Raw genomic sequence first — 25738 nt, 5'->3', positions numbered from 1 at the left:
CAAAGAGCAGATATTTTCTGTTGATAAATAAGGCTATAGCCTTATGCTTTGATAAACAATCAAAAGAAAATAAGGTTAGTATTTTATGCAAACGCCAAGCTACTTTGGAGCACAAAGACAGGTAGGTAAAAGATTTTTTTCTCTTACTTCACCTCAAAAATCAGGCACAAAAGTAGGTCAAGGTGGCATATGTGATTAATACCAATGTTTATCACAAGAAACAGTTCTGAATTTTATCCATGTAGCCCTATGGTAATTTCCTAGAAAGTGGGAGATACAAAATTGTAATGTATGCTAACATGTCTCTATTCTGCTTCCCGGGCAGACATCACAAGTCAATCCTGGAAGTCTTTTATTCTTGAACTTATACACAACCATCATACTTCTCTAGGCTCCTCTCTAGTTAACGTGCAAGAAAATAAAAATGAAATTGATTCTCAGTTCCTGTTTTATATGCAGACTCATTAGAATTTAAGCTCCAGTAGAGCATGGATTTGTTTTGCTTCTTGATGTTTACAACAATACCTGGAACATGCTGGACACTCAATAAACATTTGTTGAATGAATGGACAAATGATAAATTTACAAATAAAATTTCAATGTAGAGTCAAATGCTCTGCACATTTACAATAGAATTTTAATAAAACATTTGTGGACTATTTAATTCTGAGCATTTTAACTTCCAAGTCACCAGTTCTAAGGTTGTTGAGAGAAATCTTTGTGTTTGATGTTTTTAGATATTAAAATTTGTTGTAACAGATTTTTTTTTAACTGGAAAAGAGAATTATGTTGAAACTTTGTGAACAATAGCTATTACAACAGAAGCATTTAACGGTTATGGCTGCATTTTCAAATACCTCTGGTGTCAGTATGATTAGCATCCTCTAGTTCCATTTTTTTCTGAATTTGCAATTTGACTTTAGATCAAACTTGACAGTAGGTATGACTGACTAAATTGAACTGGATGGTAAAACTTATACCCTATTTTTCTAAGGTCAACGTCTTTTCTGATCCGTATGTGAATGTGATGCTGGAAAATGTGCTTTCAAGCTGGCTTGGGCAAGGGGCATGCATGGTTTCTTTCTTTTTTTCTATCACTGAAGCTTTGGTACTGAAACAGATGGGGCAAGTCAGGAATTATGGCAACTTGACTTGAATTGCTTGAAAATTGTAGCTCAATTCAAAATTCAGTAAGGTGGGAATAGGAATAGGGAAGAAAAGAAAATCATTTCTTCCAAGGATCAGGAAGCATTTTGGATATGTAACAGAATATCATATTTTCCTCATAGGAAAACCCTGTTACACATGGCCACTTTTAGTCTATATCCTCAGCTTGATTAATTTTCTAGACTTTTTGGTTACCTTCTTCATCAATCTTATTTGAAAACTAACAATGTCTCAAGATTTATTTTCAAATCATTTCTCACAATTGTATAAAAGTTTCTAGTTGACAAAGTGGGAACTGCACTCTTTTCGGAGTGTTATTAGGAAAGTGTTTCTATCTTTATTTGAATGCTAAAAATAAAATAAAAATAAAAAATAAGACCCAGGGAGGTAGTACCTTGTGCCACACAATTACATGGCTATTAATTGGCAAAGGCACTTTCTTCCAACTCCAAATCAAACACACTTTCAAACAAGCTACTTCTGCTTGAAATCACTTAATTGTAACTATTTTTAAAAAGAAAAAGATTGGGGATACACCATGAATATAGGTCAGACATTTTTATGGCTGTTTAAAAATGAATGCAAAAAAAAACTGCAGTATTTTCCTTGCAAGGGTTTTATTTTTAAACATCACATAAATAAGTGAATGCTCCTTGTGTCGTTTTGTTACTGGTTTGGGGGCTCCTGACTTGCTGAAGGTGTGGTGGCTAAGATCGAAACATCTCTTCCTTACAGCTGAGCTTAATTTGCAGTTCAGATCACTTCCTTACTAGAAGTGAAAACAGCACTCTAATAACTTGGTGAGTGTAACTATTTTACCAGGCATGCATAGTAATCATTAGATTATTTATGCTTTCTATACCAGAATTTAATCCAAAGATTTTTACAGTCCTCTGTCTTCCTAGTAATTAATCTATAAAATCATGCAAGTGTAAGTGCTTGGAATCCCTAAGAATGTGTAATTATTTTGCATTCCTTTTTGCTAGCGTGATTATTTTAGTATGGACGAACTACAGTATTACAGAGACAGTCTGTGGAATAACCAGAATTTGGATTTATAAATGATCATTTCATTTTTCAGGAACCTCTCCTGGCTATGCAATGCCTTAAGGTCTGAAGGACTGGTTTCCATTACAAGATGGGAAACATCTTTATAAATATATTTAACAACTGTTACAACCTTCAATTTGAAATTGGTCCTCAAGAGACAAAGCCTGGGGATTGAGAAAATGTTTACTTTTGGCATGAATAACCTGCCTGTCTATGGCAAGGTGTGGCACTCGTGGTTTTATAAAATCAGACTGATTCACATTCTTCCTGAGAATGAAATAAAGACTGTTGGGGCCCAACATTCTGGCACTCTGCGTGAACATTCGGGCATCTTCTTATTCTGAGGAAGTTCAAATGATTTAAGACAAGACAGCAGCACTGATTACAGTATGTGCTGGTGACACTATCTAAAACCAAGACTAGCCAATCCTAACAGAAACCAAAAGATCTGGTACTTTTATTAACTGAAAATCAATCCTTTTGTGTGATTCAATTAAAAACATCAATAAAAATCTTATTTCAAAAGTCACGAGTAGAATATCCAACAAGACAGCACATACCACAGATAGAAAACTGCTCAGCCCCCTCTGATTCATTGCCTGTTTTAATAAGTATTCAGAAATTATACTCAGACTTCAAAAGAAATTGTAAGGAATTGTTAGCGGGTTTATTAATGTTTTATGTTTTATTAAAAGTTTGGGTGTACATTTCACAATGAGCAACATCAAAAATCAGACTTTCTGCCTGTAATTTTGCTTCCTCCTGTCTTTTCTGCCTTTGGGATTCACTCTTTTCCTTTCATCAGCTGCCATTTTCAGCAGCATGCAGTAATTTCATGGCTCATTGCAAGCGCTGAAAACCTTTGAAACCACAAATGCTAACCTACCTGGCCTGCAGCCATTTAGGAAGAGATTAATTTAGCAAACAGAAGCAAAACACTTTCTACTTCTAGCCTGTGCATAATTTCACTTCTATCTATATTTATTTTACAGTGAGCAGCGTAATGACAATTTCAGTAATTGCAACTCTATAAAAATTTGCCTACCTAGCTTATCTCACTATCACAAGACTGTGAGTCAGTCAGATTAGAAAAAGTACAGCATGTGAAACAGCACTGGTTGCCTTCCAAAAATATGGGCCTTCTATAAAAACTCAAGTGATGCTTTGCACTTGTTTGTATTCTTATCTATTGGGCAACGGTTTCTTCCTGATGTTTTGATTGGGACGTGTGCGCTCGTCTTTAATTCATGGTGATTTATGGGGGCACTCTCCTTACAAACAGACCCATGTATTTGGAAGACTAGAAGCGCCAGCCCATTTCTGCAGACTTTGTTATAAATGGCTGTTATGTTGCTGTCGAGCAATTTGAACAGAAGAGAAAGTCCATCTGGGGCAAATTTAAGCTATCATGCTTGGAAGGATTTCAAGGACTAAATTAGCCTACAAACTGTTAGCTAAAAATAAAAGTTTCATTGTTTCTTGTCTAAGTTGAAAATCCCACCTTCGAAATTAACACCAATTATACCTACTGTATATGCGTATGTATAGTTTCCCTAAAGGGTCATTTGTTGCTTCCTTGTATCCATTTGTGTAGTTCTTTCACACACACACACACACACACACACGCACACATGCACACGCACACATGCACACACATTCACAATTGTTTAGCAGATAATGAACCTGTGGAGAAATAATGACTCAAGCAAAATAATATTTAAGAATTAAGAGTAAACATAATGAAAGCTTAAGTCAGTCAGCCAGTATCCAAACAAAATCATTTGTACTATTTAACCAGTAAGAGGCATCATGAAGGACTTAAATACAAGGGGGCGGAAGAGAATTCAGTCTGAAGCTGTTGATATCAAACACTGTAGCTGGGGCTTATCTTTGAGGGATTTTTATGTGTATGTAAAGGAGAGGCAAGAATGTCATGTTGCTAAGTGATTCTTTTTTAGATCAGCTACTTAGGGGGTCTCTTGATAAGTGACTAAAATGTTTGTCATATAAAGAGTAATTCAGAGACAAGGATGTAGGTTTAAGGGTTGCATATAATGGCTTGGTTCTTCCTCAAGAAGAAAGGGATTTGGTAGCCATTGAATGACCCTGAGGTGTGGGATGATTTCTCCAGTCCTCTGATAAAAGATTTTTGCTCACTATCCTAGGTTACAAAAATGTTGCTGCCAGTAAAACAGGAGGATATGAGAAAAGGGGTAAGGAGAAGAGCCAAGGACTATGGAAGGCATTTCTGTTTGGGTGCTATAACTTTTCCATTTTATACATTCCTCATTCCCAAGTGAGAGCAATTGAGCATAATTCTCTACTTTTTACTCAGATTTGAATATTCTGTACCCTATAAAGAAAATTCTATGACATTAAACTTGTTTATACACTGTTTTTATATTAGCTAATTCATTTAAGCGTACAGATACACAGACGGCAGTGGGATGACTGGCCAACCCCCACAGATGTACACCTCCAATCTGCTATCCCATAACATTCATAAAATATGTCAACACAGCCTGGAATTTTTCCATGGTTTATGTTATACTATTGGTGTTCATAGCATACTGGCAAAATATTTCACATTGAAATTTGCAGTAGTAAAAAAGAAAAAGGGAATTATCTCTATGTTTTGAGGCCATTTGCAAAAGTACTCTATCAATATCCTTTACCTATAAGAAGCACTAAAATCAACACAAATTGAATAAGAAAATACATTCATGTGCCTGGGTTTTGTATAATAAATAGCTGTTCATTTCTTTAAACAATTGATGATAATTATACTGTCTTAATGATCATTTTTAAAATACAGTGCATCTTTGCGCTACTGCCCAAAGGATCATAATACCGTGTGATAGAATCAAGTAATAATAGAAATATATTCATAATCAGTACTGGTATTCTGCAGCAATATAGTTCCAAAGCAAATAACTTTTGGTAAAGGGTTTTAGTAGTATCATATGACTGCTAGTGGTGAAAATTTCATAATCAGTTGAGGAAAGTAGTTTCTTATTTGGGGAGATAGACTGGTGAGTTAGCATTTTCCAATCAAAGAGTGAATTTTGCCTCATTCTGGAGGTTGCATCTTCCTGAGCCCCAAGTCCAGGGTCCAGAGGATGCTCAGCCAGTGCTTCGGGATGGACTGCTTGGTCCTTCAGGGGTCTCAAATCTTGAGAAACTCAAGTAATGTTATTGTTCTTTTATCCCCATACTTTTGAGGTGACTAACATTTAAGTGTCATTTTTGGTAAATTCTCAAATGTCTGCTGACAGAAAAATGAAAGAGGCAGGTGGAGTCATAGAAAGTCTCAGACCTCTAGAATCTCACAGAGGGTATAACATTTCCCCAGTACTACCTTTTAAATTCTATAACTTTAAGCAAGTATCTTTCCTTTGTGATCATTATTTTGTTCACTGCAAACTGAAATTATAGTAAATGGCATGAAATTTTTCCTAAAGGTGATATTGTTATCTTTCCCATTTTATGGCTGAGAAAACTGGGACACAGAGATGTAAAATGACTTTTCTGACTTAACACAGCCAGCAAATTCTGAACCAAATTTTGAACCAAGGCATCTGGCCTGGCAGTGGAGTTTGTACCAGTAATCACTATACAAACTTGCCTCGCACAGGTGATATTTCTCTTTATTACAAAAATTAGCCACATCCTTGTAGTACTCTGTTTTATCTTTCTGGTACAGTAACTGTTGTTTTAATCTCATTTTCACTGCTAGATTTAAAACTGCATTTAGGGGCCTTCCCGTTGGTGCAGCAGGTTGAGCGCAGCGCTGTGGGACTGTCTGCAGCCTCTGCAGCACAAGTTCAATTCCCAGCCGGCCAGGGAGATACTGACATGATGTGGCAGACCTTTCCTGGCTACCCCGCTGCTCCCCTCAGCAGTGTTTTTGGTCCATCTGCCTGTTCTACTCCCCACTTTGTCTCTGGTGAATCCTCTCACCCTCCCATGCCTCTGGTCTGTACCCCAGTTCCTGTATAAATAAAAAAATAAATCTTAAAAAAAAAAAAACCCAAAACTTCATTTGGGATGTCAAAGTCTCCTCATCTTACCTGTTAGATCATCTATGAGATTTCAGATGTGCTTTTGCATGCCCTGGTGTTGGTGTCAGGAAGGCAAGCTAAGCACTTTGGATGTCTTTCCACTAATGTTGATTACATTAGATCATTGGAAAGGATAAGACAAGTAAATGAGACTTTGTGAGATTAAAATAGATTATTTCACAGATGTACTGTTTATTCCTGGATGCTAGCGTTAATTTACCCTCATATTTTAGCATCCTAAAGTTTTATATAAAAGACCCTCACAATTTTTAAATTTGTGATTTCAACTATTGCTTTGCATGATTTCTTTCAATTCAGCCACTGCAGACTCTGCCTATATTTTCTCCAGTGTCTTTTCCATTTTTCTGGATCATTCTATAAATAGATTATTAAGTAGATGTTGGTTTCCTTCATCTATATGTTTGGAATTAAGAACAAAGTTAACCAGTATCTTTTAATTTAAAATATTTCAAAGAATTGCTCAAAACTGAGAACATTTCCCATTTTTGTTGTGTGTTTAACTTATAAAACTAAAGTAAAATTGTAAGGTAGAATTGCAAATTAAATGTTGGAAAATCCATTACAGAAGTTAGGGCTCCATTTTCCATTCATTCAATTCATAAGGCAAAACTGTATTTCCCAGGCAGTAGGGAAAAAGGGTAAAGAAGACAGAGCTAATGTGGGTTTAGGCCTTTGCTTTTTTAGACCCAAACAAGAACTATGGAGTCAGAATTTTTCCCCCTAATTATTCTTTCCCAAAACATTTTTTCTTTTGCCAAAAACTGCTTTGTCTGCTTAGGTCAGCAGAGTAACATCAGTGCCAAATCATAATAGGTTGCAGGCTTTATGGGACAAAGGTTGTACACTGTTTATAATTTCCTATGTGGTTCCTAATTCTTCTTCTGCTACTGTACAGGTAACAATATATATTTTGTAATAAAAAAGATTATCTCCCAGTGAGTAAACTATTCAGATATTAAAAATTGACACACTATATTTAGTGTCAAAATCTTGTCTCTCTCTTTACATTATGGGTACAAAAGGGATACAATGAAAAGAAAATGCCCATTTTATATTCTGGCTTGCCGAGACATTAGATTTTGTCTTAGTGTCTTTTCTTGACTTGTATTGCCTACCTTTAGGGGAATTGTGTTTCTGTCTTTAAATGAAACTAAATGACTTAATCTGACAAGCATCCTATTATTTATAGAGTTAGCATGTAAATATAAAACCTTTTTAATATATCCTTTTTAAGCATTTTCTAGTCAGGTACTATGGTGGTCATCCCAATTAATGAACATTGAATGTATTCATTGTTCTCCATTTTTCTAAATGTAAATGTGTAAAGGCAAACCAGTGGGGGTTGTGTGTGTGTGTGTGTGTGTGTGTGTGTATTATAGTAACAGAGAAGAGGTTTTCAATATACTTATACAGAAAAATTAGTGAAAGTGATCTTTAATTTCCAATTTGATTATTCAATAATAGCATCACAATCAAGGAAAACCAACCTTTGACTAAAAAAACATGGCTAGTTTCAGACTGGAGTATATTGTCAAGACCAAGTTATAAACTTCTGCAAAACAGGAATTATAATGGAATCGCTGCTACAACCTTACGTATAACGGTGTGAGTGGTACTGCTATTATTTACTATGGTAACATAATAAAAGACAGCACTGTTTGGACCATTATCCTCACTGCTCTCTTTTCAGTATAAATCATTATATTTATTATCTGTCTTCTTGTATAGGGGGTCATGAGAAAGGCCAATCGAAAGCTGGAGAAACCTACTTTTCTAAAAGAAATTGGGCCTATTTCTAATTCTTTTTCTTTATCAAATACAAGGGAACAGAGACTTTTTTTGTGAAAAATTGTTTCATGTAAGATTAAAGTGCAGATTATTGGTGAGAAAATGACATTCACTTCTAGGCATCTGGTAGATCCCTGGGAGATATTGCCAGTTTTCCTCTGATATTTTTACCTTTCTTCCTTGGGGGATGTGCTTCCTGGCAGGTTCTGAGCAGTGGGTAGTGGAGCTTTTATTCTGTGCTGGGGACTTGTGTTATTATTTATTTATTGATGACTGAAGCTATGATCTTAGTGAAATAACTCCTTTTGAGTGCATTTTATCTAAACCTCAGAAATAAAAGTCATATGCAGCTTTTCTTTATTCTTTTGTAGGAATTCTACTGAGTATACTTGTCTTACCTTGCTTGAACAATTATCTAGGCATATTAGCTGAAATATTTAGTCATACTTTATTTATAAAAATTCCAAAAAAGGTAATCCAATTTCATTAATAATTGGATTGCACATTGCTTTTGAATTGGTCCTCACTGACATCAAGCCCCAGATTCCCATTGTGAACAAATATGACTTTACACAGAATGACAGAGCCTCTATTTCCAGCTCTCTGAAGGGTAGTCATGAGCCAGCAGCATCTGGATATAAGGTTTAGAGCAGTGAGGTGCATGGGGGATTGAAGGCTGAGAATGAATGGCTGGAGTATTGTAGAAGACAGCTCAAGGGCCCCTTTCTTGCACCTAAGAACAAGAAAAGTGAATATAAAATACAGCTGAAGTAATTTTTTTTTGGTATGGAGGCTGAATCTTACACCAAACTGCTTCTAATGAGGCTTGTAGGTGGGAGTGGAGTGATCACTTGTGGAAGAAAGAAATGTTACTATTCACATAAGCAAATATCCATCACTGAAAACTTGTGTGTAGTGGGCTCCCTGGAGAAACAAATTTGGAGGTACTTTTCCCACCAAACCAAATGTAGGGATCCTGTCATATAAATGCAGCTTGTTATATAAACTATGGCCAATTTGTGACTACTGGCTTAGAATGAATTATGCCTATAATTTAGCCCATGTCCGTGTATTCTGGGGCAAGGAAAAATAAAGAAAAAGTAAACAGTCCATATTAGCAAGCAATAGACCAAATTTCATCTGCTTCTCTTTTCTGTTACTTTTTCATGAATGTAATGGTTGAGCAGAACAACTATTTGCCTTGGGCTAATGATGGGATTATCACTATCTAGCAAAGTCATTTTCAAATGTTTCTACTTTCTTTCCAAATGATGTAACTTGGTATATAAATGAAAACAGGTACCTGGGACACAGCCTTTTAAGTCTTCCCACACCTCTGGCCTGTAACCCAGCTCTTGTATAAAAATAAATAAATCTTTATGGGCCTCCCTGGTGGCGCAGCGGTTGAGTGCTGGGTTGCAAAGCTGCCCGCAGCCTCTGCAGCATTGGTTCGATCCCCGGCTGCTCCCTGGCCACTGGAGGAGGGTCCCACATGGCGCACAGACCTCTCCTGCCTCCCGCTGCTCCCCTCAGCAATGTACTTCGGTCCTTCTACCTGCTCTGCTCTCTGCTCTGGCTCTGGTGAATTCTCTCACCCTCCCGCGCTTCTGACTGTACCCAGTGCTTGTATAAATAAATAAATAAATCTTAAAAAAAAAATCTTTAGAAAATAAGAGAATTCATTTCCATTGGGCCAATTTTCTATAGTCTAAGTTAAACCATGTCATGGAATTTCTCACTAAGGACATTTTCTATTTCTGTACATGATAATCCAGCAGCATAGTTCCAGTGCATGACACAGGATGGGACCCTAGGAGTCAGGTGTCCCTTTCAGTCATTCAGTGATGGACAGCAGATTTGTAGTACAGTTGACAGCGGCCTTCAGTAGAGGAGGCTAACGTGTATGCCTTCCTATTTTTCCTACAGAATAGCTCCACTGATGCTTTCTCCTTTAATAAACATACCTGAATTTTCTTGATTTTATGTTAAATTAACTTCATAGTATGTTCTGTTTTCCTCAAGGAAAAGGTAAATTATGAGAATATGTTTTGGAGGTATGATGAGTCAATATTAATACTGATGACACAAGGTTATTATCACTTTGACAACTTTGCTTAATTCAGTAAATATTCCCCAGCATAGTAAACATTGGCCACAACGCCTGTGGTTAATACAAAGTAGGTAAATTGACTGACAAATGGAGTCTGGAGAGCCAAGCCTCTATGAGTTTATAAATGCATAGCTTGCTGATAACTAGTTGGGGGGTGGGCACTGTTGTGATTTTTAACAGTTAAGTCAGTTTTAAAAATGTTACCTAATAAAGTACTACTTCTGAAGTGACTTTCAGATAGACTTGCTAAATTCTGCCTGGCTTTTCATTGTTGAATTAAAAATGGGATGGTTAGGATGAAAGTATTTGAAGAGACTGAATTTGCTCAACACCGCTTTATTTATTAGAAATTTGTAGCTAAAATAAAATTTCCAATGAGATGACTCTACATGAATTTTAAAAGTATATTTTATTGTGAAGGAAGACCTTGAAGAAGAGGGTTAAGAACATCTTATTCTAGGCTATCTGTTATTTTCTGGAAATATGTGACTAGTATATGTTTCAAAAGAATTGATGGAAAATGTTTATCAGCTGATAATGAAGCCAAATAGATTGTTTATGATGATATGGGGAATATGTTTATTGACAAGGTTTTGAAGTATAGACATGAGGGTTATTTTCATGGCTGCTTTTTTTTTTTTTTTAATAGAGGCATGCTTTATTTATTTATTTATTTATTTGTTTGTTTGTTTTGGTTATACAAGCACTGGGTACAGTCAGAAGCGCGGGAGGGTGAGAGAATCCACCAGAGCCAGAGCAGGGAGCAGAGCAGGCAGAAGGACCGAAGTACACTGCTGAGGGGAGCAGCGGGCGGCAGGAGAGGTCTGCGCGCCATGTGGGACCCTCCTCTGGTGGCCGGGGAGCAGCCGGGGATCGAACCGGCGCCGCAGAGGCCGCGGGCAGCTTCGCAACCCAGCGCTCAACCGCTGCGCCACCAGGGAGGCCCTTCATGGCTGCTTTTGATGCCATTCATCTTTGCTGAATTTCTAGACTTTAAAATACACTGTGTTTTTGTATGGAGAGAATTGCTAGGTAAAGTATTTTGCGTTTATATTAGCCTTGATTGCACATTCATGCAGAAATGTAGAATCTGTTATTATCTTAATATGTGGTCATTTTATTGCAGTCTACTCTTGCTTATACTTTATTTTTCTTGTTTATATAATTTTTAATGCCACAATAAATAGGGTTATTTGGTGATCTTAAGTCTATTTATTTATAAACCTATGATTTAAAAAGATTCCCATTCTTTAACTAGTACTTTCCAAACACCAAAACTATTAAAAAGGTGAGGCTGACTTTAAAATATTATTAATTAAGCAGGTTAAGTGATGTGTTAAGCATTAAAAATTATGTATTTGAGATCTGGTCTGTTTGAACAATTTTAGTCTACCACTAAGGTTTTGCTGTAATATAATTTTGAAGAAAAAGCATAAACATGATTTCAAAGAAGACAAGCAGGATAGCAAATCTGATTAGGAGTTATCACTTTAGGAAGCACAATTATTATATGTGTACATATGTACACATATATATCTTCTTTATTATCTAATGTGTGAAATAGACATTTGAAAGAACAAGATAGGTCACTGAAAATTGGGGCAGTTATGGAAAACAGCCTTGAATTTATTAATTTCTAGGGCTTCTCTGGTGGACTAGGGGTTAAGTCTCAGCGCTATCACCCTGAAGGACCACTGCTTTGGCCTGAGTTCAATCCCCAGCCAGGGCGCTAACCCACATGGCACAGCAGACAGCTCCTGTTTTGTCTGCTGCTCCCCCTAGCAGTATATTTCAGTAGAGTTGACTGTTCTGCTCCCCACTCTGCCTCTGGTGAACCCTTTCATCTTCTGCATCTCTGGCTTAGTTCCATGCAAAAATAAATAAATAAAATCTTTAAAAAAAAGAATTTAATCTCTAGATCAAAGCCTCTTATAGAAGTGCTTTTTAAAAACATGGACAGTGATTATTAATGATAACATAAATCAAGGCATTATTCTAGGAAAAATCCATGATTGTATATAGACAGTAGGTAATTTATTGAAAGTCACAGTCTGAGACTGGCAAAATCCAGGTGTCTGTAAAGGCCACTTTTTGGCTGTGAGTCAGGTGTCATCCAACTTCCTCTGCATGATTCATCATGGTGAGATTCTTTAAGCTATCTTAGCACCTTCCCACTGGAGCAGAAACACATGGAATTTTGAAGTCCTTTTGCACATGTCTTAAAAACATTTAGAAACACTGAACTTCATGCCTTTTTTTTTTTCTCACTCTGAACAGTCAAACTGGTCAAATTGGTCAGAAATACTCTGTGCATAAACACTACTAGATGAAATGAAGCATCCAAAAAGCAGAGGATTCTCTGGCCTTGTGACCCTATTAACTTAGCGAGGTCAGGCAGGAAAAACATAAGGCAGAGAGCATGGTGTGTTATATCCTGGTTATTGAAAGAAAAGGAGGGATGCATTTTACCTGGGGAGATTAGGAAAGCTTTCCTAGTGAAGGTGGGAATGGGCTAAGGATCAAAGGTTAGGTGTGATCGACAGTTAGAGGTTCCAGACAGAAAACAGGATTTGAAGGAGAAATGTGTAGGGTACAGAGCTTGCTCAGGAAGAACAAGGGGGTTGGCTGAACTGAAATCATCACTAATGGAAGGAAGTTGTACTGGGTTGAATGTGTGCATCTCAAATTTCCTGTCAAGGCTTTGAGGCACACATGTCATTGATAGACCTGTGCCTGTCTTGAAGGCTTGGAGTGAAGGGGTGGTTGTCTGTGAAGCTGTCTCCTCTGAAGAAAAAAAATCAAGTCCACAGAATTCTGAAAATCTACCCAGAGCTTATGTTCATGCAGTCAGAGGAGTCATTATTGACACTGGTAATTTCTTTACAACACATTTGTTCCTTCTTAGATGTTGCTCAAATAACTTTATGCAAAAATAATAGTTGGTTCTTCGAAAGCCTCTCTTAAGAAGGTTCGAGTCTTTTTTTTTTAGCCAAAGCATTGTTAGTTTACTTTAGCAAAATTCTATTCTTTCCCTTTGTCTCATTGAAAAACACGTGTTTTCTGTTGTTTCTTTGCCTGTCATATTTCTTTATTATTTCTACCATTTATCAGTTATTCTACCTCTGCTCCAAACTTAAGGTGTTAGGAAATTTCACATTTTGGAATTCATTTTGGCTCAGGTTATTAGGCATTTTCTCTTCTTCCTCTTGGATCACACCAAGCATGTAAATCAGGTCTATGATAATAGAGATGACTGAAACGAGACAACTTTTTAACCATTTTAGCTTTACCTTGCCCAGCATTATAGATAGTTTTTTGGTGAATGCTTTTAGTTAGATAACACACTACAAAAATGAAAGATGTCAGTATCATTGGTGCATAATCGTTCTTTTTTTCCAAACTCATTTTAAAAAAGGATGCTGTGTGTCTCTGTGTATATATGTACTGTATGCTGTTTCCTTTGTGAATTATCCACAGCAATATTTTTAAACCTGACTGTATTTCTAATCTCACACAGAATACTCTTCCCAGTTTTAATTGGTGAGTGTGGAATAAATTTATTATGTTTTTATTCACACAAAGCTATTGAGTATGACTATATATCATGAGCACTGAAGAGAGACACGCTGATTTTCAATCAGTATGAAAATTATATTCATGCTAAAATCTTGTCCTCAGTACCCCACCCACCCAAGCATTGTTTCTCCACCTCATACACTTCCCTCAAATTCAGCCTTCAGCTCTGTGGGGTTAGTGACCACACCATTATTGTTGGTTAACTATTTTGAGTATCTCCCTGGAAACACAAATAGAACAGCTTCTCTTATCTTAAATTGCTCATATTCTTGGAGGGTAAATACTTATACAACTAGCAAACAATGTGCTTTAAATATTTGTAGTTTTACAAATCCATCTAGCTAACTATCATCTTTCTCCACAAGAAAATTTTTTAAAAAGAAAAAATCCATTTAAATTAAATAAACCCCTTAGAAAGTTAACAATATCTATCTTTTTCCTATCTCTAGGCATAACTAAAAATAGATGTTCTTGTCAACATGTTTCTATTTTGAAAAAAAAATTGAAATTACTCAGCTTTTTTAAATAAAGTAGGACACAACTTTAACTTTAACTTGTTACATTCAAGTAACATATATTCCACAATTATGTTGTTCCAAATGAACAAATTGCCTCTGGGTAAATCTGGACATTATACAGTTTGTGGGTTCCTCTGTTCAGACACAAGTTCATTCATTTCACATTTCTTAATGGGACCCAATCTCCATCTTTATTTATTTATTTTTTTGTGGGACCCTCGCTGTCAGCTGGGGAACAAACCGGCGCTGCAGAGGCTGCGGGCAGCCTCGCAGCCAAGCGCTCAACCCCTGCGCCACCAGGGGAGGCCCCAATCTCCATCTTTAGAAAGTACTTTAAAAAAAAAAAAGAGGGTCTTCCCTGGTTGTACAGTTGGTTGAGCGCCACACTGTGAAGCTGTCCCCAGCTTCTACAGCCCTGGTTTGATCCTGGCCTGCTGGCGAGGGTCCCACAAGGCACTCAGACCTCTCCTTTTGCGCCCGCTGCTCCCCTCAGCAGTGTATTTCGTCAGTCTGCCTATTCTGTTCCCTGCTCTGTCTCTGGTGAATTCTCTCACCCTCCAGCGCATCTGGCCTATACCCTGGTTCTCATATAAATAAATAAAATCTTAAAAAAAATTGATATAACATTGGTTTACAACACTGCATATGATATAAGGTATAGGATCACACCCTTCAAGTGTATGTTAACAGGCAACACCCAGCACCAAGGCACTCATAGTCCTCTACCATAACCCATTGTGACCTCTCCCTACTTTGCTCCCACCTATTTCTCTAGAAGTTTCAATTCTACAGTCAGATTTCTAGGTTTTTTTATTGGTTTGGTTTTATCTCTATATTACTCATATAAGTGGTACCATCCAGAATTTGTCTTTCTCCTTTTGACTTATCTTGATTAGCATAATCACCTCCAGTTCCATATATGCTGTCACATGGCAAGTGTTCATCTTTTTCATAGCTGAGTAGTATTCCATTATATATATATATATATATATATATATATATATATACACACACACACACACACACACACACACACACACCACACCTTCCTAATATACTTATCTGTCTTTTGATTCTTAGGTTGTATCCATAGCTTTCTTATTATAAATAGCACTGCAATGAACATAGGAATGCTTACACAGAAAGTATTATTTGAACCACTGAATCCAATTAACCTATCAATTTGCTAAGTCCATGGACATCATTGATTTGTAGAGATTTGTTTTTTCAATTTTTCAAAGTTAAACTAAATCCAAAATGCCCAATATGGCTGACATTTTCTAATAATTTTGACAGATATATTTACAGAAGAGGATTTCACTCCAGAAACCTATAGTAACCAAAGATAAAGTAACACTTTTGATGATGTTTTCATTTTTCACTATAGTCTGTTTTATAAAAAAGATGTAAGTTCTTACCAAAAAATCAGCCGCCTTCAGTCATTAAGCACAAAAATAAATAAATAAATAAATAAATAAATAAACAAACAAATAAATAAATAAATAGAATTCCTAAAAATACTGGTTTCAGAATAGTTTCAGACCCAACTCCAACAGCATGAACTTCAACAATACAAGTTAGAAATGCTGTTCAACATGTCGTTAAATCCCATTTATTCGTAAGACATCATATCTCTTAGAGTAGAATAGGAAAGGTATTTAGCTTCTTAGGAGAATGGGAGGTGGGAGTGCGTGAGAATAGTGTTTGTTACAATTATTATGCAAGGTTAAATGTCATTTTAAATCTCATTTTTTACTACATTTGGAACTTGAAATTTTTATAAAGGGTGACTTTTAGGAAAGTATACAAAAATGTGAGAGTTAAAAAACAAATGATTGCTAAAATATGCTATTCTGTTATCTAAAGAAGCAGAGACCTGCCTTATCTTTACATTTACAAAAACCTGGATATTTTTGTGTTTTACTTTGGGTGGCTACTTCTGCAATACCAGCCAACTGCTCACAATGAGCCAGGTCCCACAAATGCATCCCAAGTCATCTTAACTACAGAAAATGCATTTGCATCTTCCACTTGTCAAAAGTCTGGAAAAGCAGTGTAATTCAACATCATTAGAGGAGATGAAAGGAGAACCACCAGGTCCCTGAGATAGTGTTTGTAAGCCTCAAATGACTGCCTGTAGTACACAAAGAGTGAGCTTCTCTATTCATTCAGAAACATTATATTTTAAATGTACTAGACTCAGCTAAGGTTCATTAGAAAACGACCCCATTCAGTCTATCCAACATTTATTGAGCAGCTAGGGTGCAAGAGGCAATGTGTTGCAGAGATATGAAGATGAAGTAGGAAGCAAAGGCTGTACCCTCAACAATTTAGACATTTGTTTAGTACCTATAAGAAACGTGCTTGAAAAAGCTAAGATTATCGTTTTTTTAATTATCGAAACTTTTGCCTCTAGTGTGATTTCTCTGTGAGTGGAAAATGTCACAAATGATTGATTTTGGTTCAGTAATTTAATATCTTGGTTACAGTTTCTATAAAAGAATTCTTTTTACTTCTGATATATCAATATTTTAAGAATTAATGAAATGAACACAAATTGTTGATTTTTTGAAAATGAGACTCAATACATTAGTCATTGTACTATATCCCAAAATAGTTTAGACAGATTTTTTTAAAGTCCCATTTATTTTTCTTTCAAATTTCCCATTCTCGGGAAGCAATAATAAATATCATTAAAGGTATCTGGTTTGTATTTGTGTGTGTGTGTTTGTGTGTGTGTGTTTGCCTGCATGTGTCTGCATGCACATAGCATCTAATTCAATGGTTTTCATTCTGAAGCTGCTGAGATCATGTCCTATTTTCCTCTGGACTAAAGGTGCCTTTCATTCTCATATTGACTTTACTCAGGACCCAGTTGGAGGTTCAATCAATGAAATAAAATTACAGTTATTTCTACTTAGAGAAATATGACCACTAGAATTTTTATATTAATTAATCTTTGGTTTTTATTATTGTGAGACTGCCTATCATAAATTTCCCTGTATTTCAGTTTTAGTACATTCTATAAATTATTTTCGTTTATTCCAGTGTTAACCTGACTTGCAAATGGTTAAATCTGCACTGAGTCTTTCATGCTTTATAATCTAGTATGCTCTATATTAACATCAGAAGGAACAGTTTTGATATTCAGCAATAATTGTAATAGCAAGAATAAACCACAATTCACTGAATTCATGGTCAGATCATATTCTTGTTATCATGTTAGATTCTATGTAAGTGAATTAGTACATCTTAAACATGATGAACAATAATTCACAAACATACTGATATTTTCCTCGGACTCGGACTAAAGAACAAACAGGTCGCTGCTGTTCTTGTCTTGCATCCCACAGCCAAATGAGGAAGCTCCTGCTTCCTCACCTGCATACCCAGTTAAGCACCATCTGTTTCCTGTTTTAATGTGATATCTCACATAGTTTTTCCAAACCTTTCACATCAGTAAGCACAATCCTAATAGACAGTTAATATGAATTAAGAAGCATGTTTTCACTAAAACTGTGCTCTAGTTTTCTCTCTCACTCTTATTTTCTGAAATGCGTAACACAACACTGGCTCCTGCAAGCCACTTCATCGGCATGGAATTCCCTAGATTAATGTAGGTTTATTTACAATGTATTGGCTAGACTCTGATTTTCAGGTGGTGGGTGATGGGCAGTGCAGAAGCACACATGCCGATCAAGGAAAGTCAAATCTTACTCTTGTGTGGAAGAAAGTATTTTCCACCTCATCTTGCAGCTTTCTCTAACAGTTAAATTTTTTCTGCCACCCCCATTCCTTATCATGTGGAATTATCATAATGACGAGCATTTAAGCAACTAGGGCAATTGTGAATCACCTTTGCCAACAGTTAACTGTTTTTTCAGCCCTAACTGAAGGCAAATCAATCAGGGAGTGATGAATACTTAGGTTTCCCATAAGTTATGGATAACAAATCTATTTCCTCTTGGAGAAATGGTTGGCATTCCATAGCATAAATGAATAAAATAATGTGCACAAGTCTAACTTTCAGTTGGATTCCAAGAAGCTTCTTCACCTCCATTCTTTAAAGAATGTATGCTAATGATGTTACATTTTAGTTTATTTAGCCAAGAAGTCCACCAGTTAGGTCATTCCAGAGTCTTTTGAACATGCATTGTTTAAGGATGTTAAATACATTACTGTTATGGAGGACATATATAATTCAGTGTTTCTCAAATTTGAGCATAGATTTATTCTAAATGTTTGTTAAAATATAGGTAGGTTCCTACCTACCCTGAGGTTTTGATTAAATAGTTCCATCATGGCATGCAATGATTTGTATTTGTAACAAGTTTCCTCAGGATGCTGATGCTGCTGGTGTCCGGACCACCCTTTGAGAACCATTGATGTGTATGTAATTTTAAGGATGGAGTTGAATTTGCCTGCATTTTAGACCTGGCTCTGCCCCTTAACAGCTGTCTGACCTTGAAAATGTTATTAACCTCTTGAAACCTCAGTTTACTCAGCTGTAAAATGATGGTAATGCCCACTTCATGGACGCTGTAGTGGGATTAAATAAGATGATGCATGCAAAATGCTTAGATGAGTGCTTGGCAAAAAAGTAACTATTTAATAAACTTCAATCTCATGTTCCTAATCTATTAGGGGAAAGAATGCAATATGGGTTTGTTTCTGTATTTCTGTGTTTCACTGTATTATGATATGAAGAAGTAAGAGGAAGCACAGACCAGTACTATTTAAGAATATTAAAAAAAAAATCTAGGTAGAGGTTTCCCAAGAATTAAATGTAATTTAGTGAAAGCAAATTTATCTATTGAAAGTTGGTGGCTCAGAAGGTGGTAGCACATCATATCCTAGAATTTTTTTCTTTTCCATCCTCCATGTTAAGTGCTAGGATGACTTCCCTCTCCTGCTTAATTCTAGGAACTCTGGTTATAAATTAACGTGTGTATTAAATGCAAGCCTATCTTTAAATTCACCTAGTGTATCAATTGCAAATTAAAGTATAACATATGTATACTAATATGCATACACACAATATACTTTTCTACTTATATCAATGAATTTTGATTTTCTTAATATCAGAATTCACAAGTATGCATAATTAAGAATTTATATCTACTTCCAAAATAGACTCGTGAAGTTAGAAGAAATCTTAATTGATTTTCTAATACAAATCTTAAATAGGTCACTTGCCTTATAAAATTACAAAATGTTGTAAGAATGCCTCTAATGAAATCATATTGTTTTCATTGCCATCTATTTCTCATAAGCATTTTCACCACCATTTTACAGGTGAGGCCACTGAGGTATAAATGTTAATGCTGTTATTCATCTTGAAATGGAACCAAGATTTATTGAATCCAAGCACAATTTCCATTAGCATAATTATTTCTTGCGTGAAAACTATTCTATAAAATTGTCAAGCAAAGTCTGTAAATATGAATATTTACAATATAAGGCTGTAAGTAAATCTGTAGATATTTATATAGTTATTTCCTGAATTTTAAAATGTTAGTAATGGACACCTCTTCCATGTTTTCTTTCATGGAGTCAAACGTATTTGGGATGTAATGTCTATTGGATTGGTTTCACACATATTTTGACCTTAATGAATACTCATATAATGTTTTACTGTCTTTAATTCTTTTCAAAAAAAATTGTTATCAAAAGCTCCATGCACTAAAATTTTAAGTGAGCTAATATTTTAAGAATGTCTTGTAAATGGTCATATGGAATAAAGCCTTTCATATGTGACTTCTTTCCTTAACAAAGTGATGTTGATATCCACTGTGTTGTTGCATGTATCAACAGCTTATTGCTTTTTATTGCTAAGTAGTATTCTATTGTATGGATATAAGCAATATTTTTATCCATTCATTTAATTGGTGGCTATTTCAGTTTTTTCTAGTTTGGGACTATTGTGAAAAAGCTTCTGTGAATCTTTGCATATACATCTTTGTATGGACCTATGTTTCCATATGGGGTAAATACCTAGGAGGGGGAGTATTGAGTTTCATGGTTGGTATATGTTTAACTTAATAACAGTGTTTTCTCAAGGGGCTATACCATTTGTATTCTCAATAGTAAAGAGCAAAATTCAACATTACCAAATTATATGTATTTATATAGTATTTAATGACATTGCATGTATATGGATTGTACTCCTCACATTATCATATCTTAAGAATATAGAGTGTTACTTGTTTTTTGCAGAAAGTAATGATTGCTTTTAGTTGTCCTTTTCTATTCTCTTCCTTTAGAATTTTTTTCTTCTAATTATTACTGTGCTCTCAAACACAGAGAGACTATTTTTATAAAGCAATATCATATTACTATGATTAAAGGCACAAATTTATTTAAAAAAATTTGGGTGTCAAGGCTGACAGGAAGAAAGTGAGAAATAGGAGGTTCATACCAAAGAGGCCAGGCCAAAAAGTCTGGAAATGTCTCTTTCCCAAATTTGCAAAGTATGACTAAGAGAAACCAAGGCATTCTGGTCAAAGTTGGACTAGTTTAGTGCATAAATGAACTTGAGACTTGAACTAAAAGTCAGGAACCAGGTTTTAGGTCCCACAGGAGTCAAAGAGCCAGGGGAAATGATGACCTGGGTTCTGTGACTGGGTGTATTGAATGGGTGATAGCTGGGGAAATTTTGGAAATAGAAGAGGCTGATACCCTCAGTTCAACTCCTGTGCATTCTTTGTCTGCATGTATTTACTGGGTCAAAGTGATGCAAAGAGGGCAGTTAGACACTTGGTGAGAACAGATGTTTCTAACATTGAAAGACTTAGCAGTGTTTTTTGCTCAAAGTGTATTGCATATATTAATTCAACTCACAAGTGAGTTTCACAAGCCACACTAAATCCCTGTGTCTACACAGATCAAGTTGTTGTTTATTCATCACTGTCAACTTGTAAATCTTAGAAAGATAAAATTTGATGCTCTATGAAAAATGGCTTTTATATGAAATTTGGGCCACAGTGGTTTTCAAGAATTTGGCAATTAAAGGACATATCATACCCTTTTAAAAATATCCTTTTGTAAGAAACTTCTCTTCCTTGTCAGATATTAATTTCAAATTCCATCTTCTACTACTGAAGCAACAAGTTGATATGCCCTGAGAATAGAAAACAGCAAGGATACAAATAGAGATGAGAGATGTGCTGTTGGGCACCGCTCTGATAAAGCCCCCTTTTGATCCCTGCACAGTAAACACTTAACTCCCACCCATGACTCAGATTCTCACCATGCTCAGGCTCAGAGGTACAAGAAAGCAAACAACTTGGACAAAATGGGCAGAATAGTTGGGACCCAGGTGCCTGACAATCCAATTTATGTACCTGGTTCTCTCTCATCTTTTTCTGTGCTTGAATTGGTCTCTGTCTGAGACCTGGATTTCTCTAAAGTTGGAGTCCTTTACTGACACTTTCCCAGCTGATAATATGGAGAATGATGTATTCCCTGTGGTCGGGTTCTACATGTGTTTCTGAGTTTTGAATCCCCATCAACAGCCATGTCTTTCTAGGGCCTACCTCATTCTCCTAAGTTCATATTACTCTCAAATTCTATACATGATTCTCTGAGTACTACTGTCTGTTTTGAGGGCTCCCCAAATAGTCTGCTCTTCCAGCTGCCCTGCCTTCTGTAACTCTCTATTGGCCAACTCTCATAGGTGTAATTATGCTCCCAGACTCAGCCATCCCTAGTATATCTTGTTCTAATGCCAGCTGAACCATGATACCACCAAGAGAATGGATGTGTATGATTCTCTATGTGTGAATGTGAGTGTATGTTTTGGGAGAAAGAGGTCATGTGGTACATGGGGAAGAGGAAAGACATGGAAGATACAATTTTAGAGGGAGAGAGAGATTGGGAAAAACATTAATAGTGATATACAGTAGATATTCATAAATGAAAAGATAAATGAGAAAAGCAAAAAGAACAAAACAAAAAGGAATGGAAAAAGTAGATGTTTTATGAACAATATAGGAAAAATAAGGGCAAAGAGAATAGAAATAAAAAAAGACAAAATCAAGTGAGTGATATAAAAGGTAGGCTCTGTACTAGGAGGATTCCCTGAAACTATGTTATTATCCAATTAACATTTGATATCAATTTATACTTTTCCAGTTACTAATTTATACAATTTTATCTCACATGATATTTCTATTCTGAACTGGACCTTAAGCTGACTTCTTCTCAAGATGTTGACTCTATGCTGTTCAGAAGTGTAACTATTTCTTAAGTCAGAGGAAAGAGATCATTCCTTTTTGGTATGTAATCTATCTGTTTTTAATATTTCTATAAGGCAGTCAGATTGGGTAGAAGGAAAAGTATATGAAATAAAAATGCTTTCCTTTTGTATTAAAGAATAGATATAAATGTGATTTTCTACTTAGTTTGAAAACTGGGGAAATCTACATTTCATTTCTTCTTTAGGGTTATTAAAATGAAAAAAACAAAAACAAAAACAAAAACAGGTAGGAAGATACTGTATTACACAGTGCCTAGGCTTAGAAACAGCTCCCTTAAGCTCTGCCCACTGGAATAAAATTTCTTTTTAGAGGCCCACCTCATACTTCAAAACATGCAAAAGCAGTCGCTGAAAGAATATATGTGTCTATCATTAAGGCATTTCCTATTTCGTCCCAAAGCCTGACTTCTGCCTCACATACATTGCAGGCAGAAGACAAATCACTTCTGGTTTGAATTTCCCCCACTGTCAGCCCCTGGTATATGTAAGTCACATTGTGTCCTGCTTTTTCACATACAATCTCCAATAACAAAGAGACTGAAATTAGAATTTTGCTGGTGATTTTCCTGATGTGCAAAACTGGCAAGAAGAGAGATATTCCTCAGATGAAGTAGACAGGCACCTTGTAGATATTTATTGTTAAGGTGATTTTGTTAAGAGCTACACCCTGCTAGTATTATAGGATTCCAAGTTCCCTTTCCTACGGTCACATCCCCTGAGTGTGATTATACTTAATGGGGGAAAAATAGTTGTTTTCCATCTGGGATCACTTTCCTAAGCCATGATGAAGCTGGAGCAGGTTCACAATAATGGCCTAAAAATTAAGGCCTTTACCCATAATGAATAATAATTCTAATTTAGATATCATCTTTCAGCCAAGGATCTTCTCTTTATACATAGTTATCACTCCATTCCTTTAAAGAAGGTGATGTGAAAGAAGAGTGAAATTTATGGAAATCTGCAAGTGATTCAAGAGTCCATACAGTTCCCAGTTTTCTGGACCCATGGTGTAAACTAAATTCCCAAGGTTTTGTCCTGGTCCTGAAGAAAAAGTTTGAAAGATATGGGTGTTTGGTGTGGGTGTAATAAAAAATTAGCATGAACAGTATATAGACTGTGGAAGGGTATGCATTCATATTCCCCATTTTTCCTTTCCACTGACTGGAATGCAGATGTAATGGCAGGAACTGAAGCAGCTACCTGCAACATGAGATGAAAGTCATCTGCAGCATCTGCAAGGGATGTCTAAGTAACTAGCTTGAAAGGGCCTGTTTTGTTCTGTACAATGAGAGAACTATGTCATTCCTCAATTGCTTATGCTCACGTTGTTACATGACAGGAATAAGCTTCTATCTTGTTTACATCATTATATTTTGGGGCTCCAATTCAACAGAAACTTAATAATCCTAAATAAGGTGTAGTTTCTTCCTCTCAGACATCTTATTTTTCAAGGCCTGAGTGCTGCTTCTCATATATTGTTTTCTCAGTTTCATGGAGTGTTATCATCGGATTGCCTGCTCATGTGCCTCTACCCTCTTTACAGTTCACTGGACACTCCCCTCAAATGTCATTTTCTCTGTAAAGCCTTCTCTGATTCCCTAAACAGAATTAGTTGTAACCACTAAGGTAGGGAGAGGATGGCAATTATAGCCTGTGTGCATGTTGCTACCCTTGCACTCCTAACATGCCCAGAGTCTGGCCCCTGGCAAGTACTAAATAAACATGAATTCTTGTTAAATAACTGATTTCTCCAAGCTCTAGTAAACTTAGCATACTCTAAATTCTCATTTCCTTCAATTTTTTCTACCACAAATTTTAGCACACTTGATTATTTTCCATGTTGGAAGCCTTTCCAAAATCATGTGTTTATTTATTTATATATCCTGGAGTCCTCAGGATCAACTACCAGTCATGAGCTAATCTTCCCACAAGGGATCAAAATAAAATTAAGGGGCCTCCCTTGGTGGCGCAGGGGTTGAGGGCCGCACTGCACTGTGAAGCTGGCTGGGGAGGGTCCCACATGGTGAGGCAGACCTCTCCTGTCTCGCACGCTGCTCCCCTCAGCAGTGTATTTTGTCAGTCTGCCTGTTCTGTTCCCCACTCTGTCTCTGGTAAATCCTCTCACCCTCCCATGCAACTGGCCTGTATCCTGGTTCTTATATAAAATAAATAAATCTTAAAAAAAATCTCACAATTCAACCATTGAACAAACATTTGATGAGACCCTAATATATATACCAGACACTATTTGTTTCACTTGAGCAATTTCAAAACAAGGAATAGGATTTGATATCTTTGTATACCGTAAGGTTTCATAAATTATGCCTTTGGTTATAGATGCAAAGTATGATATAAATTATAAAGCTTTCTGTAGATCTAAGAACTTATAAACTTAAATGTATGATTTTACAAGGCACATATATCAAAGGTAGGTAAAAGACTGGCAAATATAGTAAGATCATCTCTCACACTGGATCCTATCACCTGAAACAGTGTTTTGGCTGATTACTTATAGTCCCATTCATAGGATTTTTGTAAAAAGACATTTATATCAACTTCCTGCTTGTCCTATTATCAGTTGATCTTTTAGAAAATGGTTTAAATCTTCCACAAGTGTGCCATATACTACCAGCCATTATTTACTTTATAATTCTGATAAAGTAATCATAACTTTATTTAGAACATCACATAAAGTTATGCTATCTTAGTTAGATATATGTGTACTGTTAAAGCATTAATGGATTAACCTGAAATTATAAAAGGAATTAACTCACTTATTAGCAATACATTTTATATTTAAAAGTCAACACTTCTAAGAAGAGGTTTTAAGCTTCCTGTGGTATGTCATTTTACAAACAAATGCATCTAAAAAGATCAATAATGTAATGTTTTTAAAAGATTAAAAAAACTAGACGCTTTTTTATAAGCATGGTTGATATGAGTAACTAAATATCAATTTCCTCTAGATTCATTTTTTCCATGGAACAAATCACTTTTTTCCAGCAGAATACCTTTTGTAGCAGTCACATAATGAAAGTATTTCCCAAAAGATATCCATCTCTGAAAGCAGATTTTATTTCTCTGCCTGATTTCCAAAAATGCAATCTGATTTCATGAGGACGTAGGCCAATGGGCCAATAAATGACTGTTGTAAGCATGTATCAAGAAATAGTCACAACTTGTGATGCAA

The sequence above is a fragment of the Talpa occidentalis genome, unplaced genomic scaffold (assembly GCF_014898055.3).
Source record: "Talpa occidentalis isolate TD23 unplaced genomic scaffold, MPIMG_talOcc4v2.1, whole genome shotgun sequence".
Lineage (NCBI taxonomy): Eukaryota > Metazoa > Chordata > Mammalia > Eulipotyphla > Talpidae > Talpa > Talpa occidentalis.
Note: the sequence above shows the minus strand (reverse complement) of the source record.